The sequence below is a fragment of the Octopus bimaculoides genome, chromosome 10 (genome assembly GCF_046866305.1).
Source record: "Octopus bimaculoides isolate indiv1 chromosome 10, ASM4686630v1, whole genome shotgun sequence".
NCBI lineage: Eukaryota > Metazoa > Mollusca > Cephalopoda > Octopoda > Octopodidae > Octopus > Octopus bimaculoides.
In genome coordinates this window covers 37,377,098-37,385,766 of record NC_142937.1, presented here as the reverse complement: position 1 = coordinate 37,385,766, position 8,669 = coordinate 37,377,098, and the positions used below count along the sequence as shown (strand labels likewise).

General features: G+C 30.2%; 1 long non-coding RNA gene across 1 annotated transcript in view; it reads left to right on the top strand.

The window, feature by feature from the left end:
- Positions 1-2,172: 2,172 nt before the first annotated feature.
- LOC149133531 (uncharacterized) overlaps positions 2,173-8,669 on the top strand; it is a 40,879-nt gene continuing 34,382 nt past the window's right edge. Inside the window, exon 1 of the long non-coding RNA XR_016243290.1 lies at positions 2,173-2,244. This is a non-coding gene — a long non-coding RNA (uncharacterized LOC149133531). The remainder of the gene's footprint in view (positions 2,245-8,669) is intronic.

The window sequence follows — 8,669 nt, the reverse complement described above, 5'->3', positions numbered from 1 at the left end:
CATGTAGCTCTGCCTTTGTCCATTTTAGAAAAGGAGTATCGTTATATTAGCATAGCTCTTTATTCATTGCGTTGATGATATTTAGTTTTATTTTAAGCATCTTCCTGACACCTCTCTTTTACACTTTGGAAACGTTTCCATTTCTCTTTCCATTACCTTATTGCCTGGCAACATAGGGACTTATATCTCTAACTATTTTCCACAAATTTAGTGACATCATCTTGTAATTTTATGTCATCGGATATAATTTCTAGGCATATTCTTCATTTACCATCCTGTTCTAGAATTGGGATACCTAACTAACTTTAAAAATTTCATGAACATATTACTTATGAATGTGGTTATTATGTAAGTTATGGCTGTCTTGAAACAGCTGTCGAGATAAAATTTTACATAATTCTTCTTTTCTGTTTGTTTTTTTTTTTCAGTATTTTGTGATCTGTATGTCATATTCCTGACTTTGTTTATCAATCTAACTACCTCCTTAACAGAACCATAAAAATTGGTTTCATAACTGATTTTCGATGCCAAAATTTGGCCCCGGATGAAGAACTTCAAGTTTAAGTTTCCATCCATTTGAGTACCACATCGTGTTATTTTACTTTCACTTACTCAATGTCTCTCTCCATCTCAGCATACACACACACACACACACACACACATACACACACACATGTTCATGCATAGATGTAGATATAAATATTTACATACATATGCATATACATAACTATGGAAATATTCTAAAGCATTTCTTGAACATTTTTTAATATTATTTGAAATTATGGTATATCTTGTGCTGCTGGAATGATGTGATGTGGCAATAGTTTACTTTCTTTGCAAATCTAAATATAAATAAAAAAAGACTTTCATTCCAAAGCTGATGAAAAAAGAAAAAAAGTTATATTATACACACATACACATATGTATGTGTGTGTGTGAATGAGTTTACACACATATACATGTGTATATATGTTTTTATGTAGTTAGAAAAGAAATTGTAAATGAAATGAAAATAAGCAGTAATGAAGCTTTCTTTTTAAAGAAAATGTATAAGCATACACACACAAATACACATATATGTATATATGTATATATAAATATATACATTATACAATTATATAAAAAATATATAATCTGCTTGATACGTATATAAAAGCATATATATCTTTGTTTTATACGTCTGTATGTGTGCATATTTGTGAATGTATACACAATATATTCTCTTGTGCATGTATATATATATATATATATATGTGTGTGTGTGTGTGTGTGTGTGTGTGTAAGGTATAAATGTGAAAACTAAATTTATTTTATATATTTTCTTTACAGATTTACTTTTAACCAACAATTTTTTTTCCTACACCACCATCCTCACAATCCAGCGCCTTATTTCTTCTGACACACCCCAGTAGCACCACCAACATCACCATGAGCATCATCATGGCAACCACCACAACTACCCATCCCCACCCATTTCAGTCTTTGTTTGTGATATTTCACTATATCTTCTCTTCATGCTGTGATTCACAACAAATGAATTTTGCCGACAAGCGCTTTCCCTACCTGAGAAGTAAAGAATCTTGATTTGAAAATCTCTTTTACCCTGGAGACATTGAACCATTAAAACTGGAATAGTATTTTCTTACACCTCTTCTCCTGGCTTAGCAGAAAAAAGTTATAATAATAAAAATCAAAGAATTCAAAACACTTCTTGGAGACTTATAATATATATCATAGATAATTCTGAAAACCATACACATACACACTGGCACACATGCCTAAACACACACATATATTTACATATTACATACATATATATATTCTAATATATAATTTCTATATTGTACATATATATATATATATATATATACATATATAAGTATATATAAAGATATATATATATAATGTATATGTATATAAGCATATATATATATATAATATTTATTTATACACATATATGTGTGCGTGCATGTATAGAAACGTACACACATACAAATGCATATAAGCACACACATATGTATATATTTTCCCAAAATTATTTTTTTATTTTGATTTCAGTAATATTTTGTTTCCTTTTCTCTTTGATTTGATTTTATTTATATATTTTTTATCTTGTTCTTTTTTTTTAGTAATTTTATTACATTTTTCTTTGTTACATATGGCATCCTCTAGTAGAGATATGAAGAAAATTTCAACATAGATTTACCTTTTCCATATTTCAGGAAGTTGCCGTAAGTAAGAATGGTAAGTAATGGCTTTGAATATGGAAAAGCCTCTTTTACACTGGTACATTTATATCTCTTCATACACATACATCCACATACATTACGCTTGCACACCTGGCAGCCTGTATGCACACTCTTGCATATACATACACGTATATATTCTCCTTCATACATATGTATGCAACATACATTTATGTACATATGTATTAATATCAACAACAACAATAATAATAAAAATAATGATAATAATAATAATAACAATAATAATAATAATAATAATTATTATTATTATTATTATTATTATTATTGTCATCATCATCATCATCAATATTACTGTTATTGTTATTTTATTAATATTATTATTATAGTTATTTTATTGTTACTATTATTATTGCTGTTGTTATCATTATCATCATCATCAGTATTATTATTATTATTATTATTATTATTATTATTATTATTATTATTATTATTATTATTATCATTACTATTATCCATCAAAATTTACATTAATTTTTTTTATGTAGTTTATGTATGTGTGTGTTCAGAAATAAGAAGAGGAAGATAAATATAAAAAAAATAATGAAATATGAATCTGAGAGGAAAAAAAAATAATACAATTATATTATATACAAGATTTAATTCATATTGCAAAGAAAAGGTAAAAAAAAATGAAAAAATTACTTAAAAGGAAAAAAAGTAAAATATTATACGAAATAAAAGTAAAATAATATATTTTCTATTTTCCATCATTGTAATTGCTTTCTTGGTTTGTGTTATTATTAGTAGAAGGAAAATATATATTCCTTTTCTTGCAGAAATAACCATTTTGAAAACAGAATTATTATTATCATTATTTTTTTTATTTATTTATTTTAGACTATCCTGATAATGAATTGAGAGATGTGTGAATCATATATTAGTTATTACTGAAGTTCTTTGTTAATTACTACTTTTTAGTCAAAAAATTCTTAATATCAAAATATATGATATTAAATCCATAATGTCAAAGAAAAGATATGCTCTGAGAGATATATATATATATAAATATATATATATATATATATATATATATATATATATATATATATATATATATATATATATATATATATATGTATATATGTAATGTGTGTGTGTGAGCCTAGCGATTGTTCAGGGCTCTGCATCCAAAAATGCGGACTCCCCTTTATAAGACAGAGAATATATATAGATTGACAGCACTCTACAAGTGATTGAGATTACATAACGTCAAGTTTCATGAAATTATATTGTGTTTAGTTACCCTGACACTCACATCTCTTTCAGACATCCTGTAAGCTTATTTATTCATATGATCATCATAAAGCTATATGTATAGCCATCTATCTGTCCATCCATCAGTTCTGTCTGTCTGTCTGTCTATCTATCTTTCTCTATATATATATATGCATTGTTATCATTTAACATCTGCTTTCCATGCTTATATGGGTTGGAAGGTCTAACACAAAGCTTTAACATTTAACTATGCTCATCACATCAAACTACAGCAAATTTGCCAAAAGTTGCACACTCACCTAGATTTAGGTACCGAAACAGCAACACATCAGAGAATAAATCCTAAAATCTCAAATAGTAACAATTAATTTTAATGGAAATATGCAAAAATAGTTGGAAGAGTAAATGTGATATTTTTATATTTACTTTGTGTGAGTGTCTGTGAGTGTGTGAGAGATAGAGAGAGAAGGGGAGAGATTGAGAGCAAGAGAGACACGGAGAGACAGACAGAGAGAAAAGGTCATGATCATTGACTATTTATGTATTGTTTCCAGTTCTTCTGAGACCGTTAAAAAGAAAGTTATCCTCACCTTTGTTACCTAACCCAAATACGTGAAATGATATGAACTCTGCTAAAGACACTTAAGGTTTCAGGTATTGACATTAAACTGGATGACAGATTAAGTCTACCAGCCAAGTAAGCTACACCATCATTTCAATTCAGACCACAAAGAATCAGAGAAAAAAAATCTGTCTGGTATTTTGTCAGACTCTGTAATAATTCTGCTCTGGGCTGGTATTATACTTTACCAACTCTAAAAAGATGAAAAACCAAGAAGACCACTGCTGGATTTGAACTCATAATACCCCAAGTCAAACCATTTTACTTCATATTGTTTTGTCATATACTCTAATGACTATCAATTAATTATCTTTTGGCCCTCTGCATTGGATCTCCTCAGTGGAACATAGATAAGAGTCTTTCTCCCTGGCCCTACTAAATATTTATGATATATATATATTTGCTGTATTTGATAAGACATAAGAGGCTAAGTAAAACCGCTGTCTTCCACACATACAGGCTTGTCTTTTCAGGTGCCAGTGCCCCATAAAAAGCACCTGTTTCAGTCCACACCTATGCTGGAGCTACATAAATTCAGCATCTATGCCAGTGCTGTGCAAAAAAGCCCCCAGCACACTCTACATGGTGGTTGGCATGAGGAAAGGCATCCAGCTGTAAAAATCCTGCTACAACAGACAATTAGTATCTGGACAGCTTTCAGCTGGTCAGCTCCATGTCAAACCATCCAACCCATGTCAGCATGGAAAGCAGATGTTAAACAATGATGATATAATGACATATGCTTTTAATTTGTTATTGAATTTAATCTTACACGTGTATTGCTGTGGCACATCAGCAAATAGTTCTTACATTATTTATATATCAAGTCGTAGTCTGTCAGCTCAACTCATCCCCAGTTCATTTCAGGTATGTGATGTTAATAAGCTACAAAGATAGTGAGATATTGGTAGCCATCACTCCTGAATTAAATTTGAGGTGAGTTGTCTTGCCTGTCTATGACTTTCAGGTGTTTTAATACTTAGCATTAACAGGGGTCATCCCCAAGCACTACCCCGCAGCAAATCTGACAAACAAACAACACACAAGTTAACGTATGCTGGTTGGTGTAGAACAATAAGATTGTTAACCAAATAAATAAGTCAGAACTTTAGACTCTGCAGGCTGATTTTAGAGAGATAAGTTGTTTTGCATTCATCATCAATATTTTACCATCATTTTAATTAACATCCTTAACAAATATCATTCCTGGAAGGAATCTCTCGTTTGGGGCATTACTTTGGATAAGAAAAGAACGTGGTCTTATCTACAGGATTGTTTGACCTGTTAGAAATAACAGTTAAATATTAGTCAAACTAATCGTTATTGTCTTTAAAAAGAACATGCTAAATAATGTAGTCCAGGTAACAAATAGAAAAAATGGAAACAATAGATGGAATGGTCATGAAATATCTTTTAAAATATGGTGGATTAATTTTTCTTCATCTGACGTTCAACAAAATCAACTGTTGAAGATATTCATTTTTATTTTGAATGTCAGGTGTGAAATGTACTTAATGTGGAATAGGGTGCCATTTAGACAATAATTAGCTCTAGAGTTTGGATTCCATAGCAGAGATCATTGAGATGATTGCTTTGACCATCTAAATATTTCTTGGCTCAATTTAGCCCCTACTCTTTGTGGCTATTTATAAAAGAAAATATCCTGATGATATCTCAGCAAAATACTAGCAACACATTTGAACTTACAACTTGTAAACAAAGTTTCCAATACCTCATTCACTCATCTTATTTCTTCTAGTCCTCATGTATCAATTTCACTCTTAAATCAATTTCACTATTATGCAAATTTGATTTATGTACTTATTGTACTATTATACCAACTCCATTGATATAACAATTTCTTATTTGTATTTGGTTTGCAAGATATTTGATGTAAAATCTTGAGTTGAAACAGATTTTGTTGTGTCACACAATGGCCATTATGCTTGTAATAAACATGTGCACTAGATCTATTTCACTTCTTTTATTGTTGTTAATCAATTGGTTAACCATTTAACCACTTAATCAACTGGTTGATTAAATTCTCAATCAATCAATCACTTAGCTAGATTTGTCAAAATCAATTCATTGTCATTCATGACCTATCAATAACAACTACTCTCTACTCCAGATCTGCTTCAGGTTTGTCTGGAGTTAATGATTGATGAGGTCATGAATGGCAATGAAAGAATTTTGACAAAATTATTGATTGACTGATTGATTGATTGATCGAATATTTAATCAATCTATTAGTTAACCAGCCGACTAATATTAACAATAATAAAAGATGTGAAATAGAACCAGTGCATGCATATATTCCTTACATAATGACCCTCACAAGAGACAAACAAAAAAAAACCTTTTACTGATATGCCTATTTCACCATTCCTTTACTAATTTGGCTGTTTTAGTAATTCTTCAGGTATTCCAAGTTAATTATCATACCACTTTCACTATTGTATTAATTTTCACATTATATAACTTTGGCTCCAACTCAAGGCTAAACAATTACAGCAACAGTACTGGCTTTTGAGCAATATTCTTTTACATTTATATTTTTTTCAGCAAGAAATTTGATCTGCAGTTGTCATATTTCATCAATAATCTCATCAATAATTAAGCTTGTATGTTGCAATTTATTTCTTTATTCTTTACTTCTTTATCCTCATAGAAACCATTAAAATATTTTTGTCATATTCTCCTGTCCTACTCTTCCATGATTATTGGCATATTGGTTTAGACAAAATATAACTTGAGAAATTATTTTCTGAAGATACCCTTAAGTAAATTTTGGAAACAAGAGGACATCTCTATTCTTCACAAGTTACCCCTTTATCTCTTATAATAGATTCTACTTTTTTTGAGAATTGTCAATATTTTCTTAAATAATTACATATACCTGAGTGTTTCGTACAATAAAGTAGATAATCATTAGTAAATGTTTTGCAACGAGAAGTTGTCTGTCTTATTACAAAATTATTTATTATTTAAGATTTGGAGTTTTATTTGTTTGGTCAGTGACTGTTTGGTATAAGATTGTTGAAGTTGAAACAATGAAGAGTTAAATAAGCCACTTAAAAGACACACATGCAGACACACACACACACATTTGTGTAAGAACACATATTTGTGTGTGTGTGTAAATGAATAAACTAAAATAGGAAAAAATATTTATATCACATATCTCTATATGTATATAGGAAAATATAAATACCAAATTATGTTTTTGCATTGCAAATACATTCATGTAAGTGCTTTACTGTAAAAGTATCAGAATAAGTTTCCACAAGACAAAAAGACAGAGAATCACATTTTACTGTAAAGTGTTCTTACAGAAAGAACTTTTCATAAGCAAAAGGTTTACTGAATAAATTTTAGCATACGTTGTAACCAAAAATGATTTTTCAGAAGAAAAATCACATTTTAATGACTAGCTTCACTGTCTTCAGATTCAAAGTTTAAAATATGGCTGAATATTTTCTGTCAAGTGTTTGTAGAGAGTGAACATGTGATTAAGTTTTAAATCTGTATGCTTCTCACGTCCATGTGCTAGTGTGGCAGTATATTTTGCACCTAAATATGTGACAATATATTTTGCACAAAAATGAAGGTCGACACGGTTGAGTGAACATGTTTAGTTACAATCAAGGCATTCCAAATTTAATCTGTCTGGTGGGAGAGCAGAGAGGAGTCGTCTGTATGTAGTCCAGTGGCTAAAGTTTAGGTCGTTAGCTGTGTAGGTTCCTCATGTTAAGTGGCAGAATGAGATTAATGTGTGAATAGTTATTTGGGTATGTACTTTGTTAAGTCTGGGTTTGTACTTCTTTTATTAAGGTATTCTCTTTATTTCTCTTTGTTCAGTGAATACCACAGATGAAGTACATATAGATGAGAATACTTTCATACAAAAGTACAAACCCAGACATAATGAACTTTAACAATAGGTGCAGGAGTGGCTGTGTGGTAAGTAGTTTGCTTACCAACCACATGGTTCCGGGTTCATTCCCACTGCATGGCACCTTGGGCAAATGTCATCTGCTATAGCCTCGGACTGACCAAAGCCTTGTGAGTGGATTTGGTAGACGGAAACTGAAAGAAGCCCATCGTATTTATGTATATATATATATATATATATATATATATATATATATATGTGTGTGTGTGTGTGTATCTTTGTATGTCTGTGTTTGTCCCCCCAACATTGCTTGACAACCAATGCTGGTGTGTTTATGTCCCCGTAACTTAGCGGTTCAGCAAAAGAGACCCATCGAATAAGAACTAGGCATCCAAGTCCTGGGGTCGATTTGCTCGACTAAAGGCGGTGCTCCAGCATGGCCGCAGTCAAATGACTGAAACAAGTAAATGAGTAAAAGAATATTTCTGATATAGATAATTGTAATTAACAACGTTTATTCCTAATTTACATTATTTCTTGTGAGAGTACAAAATGCCAGTAGAGTTTTTTAATCACTTAAGAATTGTAACCTTTAGTATTAACAATTAAATACTAATTTTAAAAATTTTTATAATTTAAATCATAAGTCATAGTTACTTTAACTATGTAC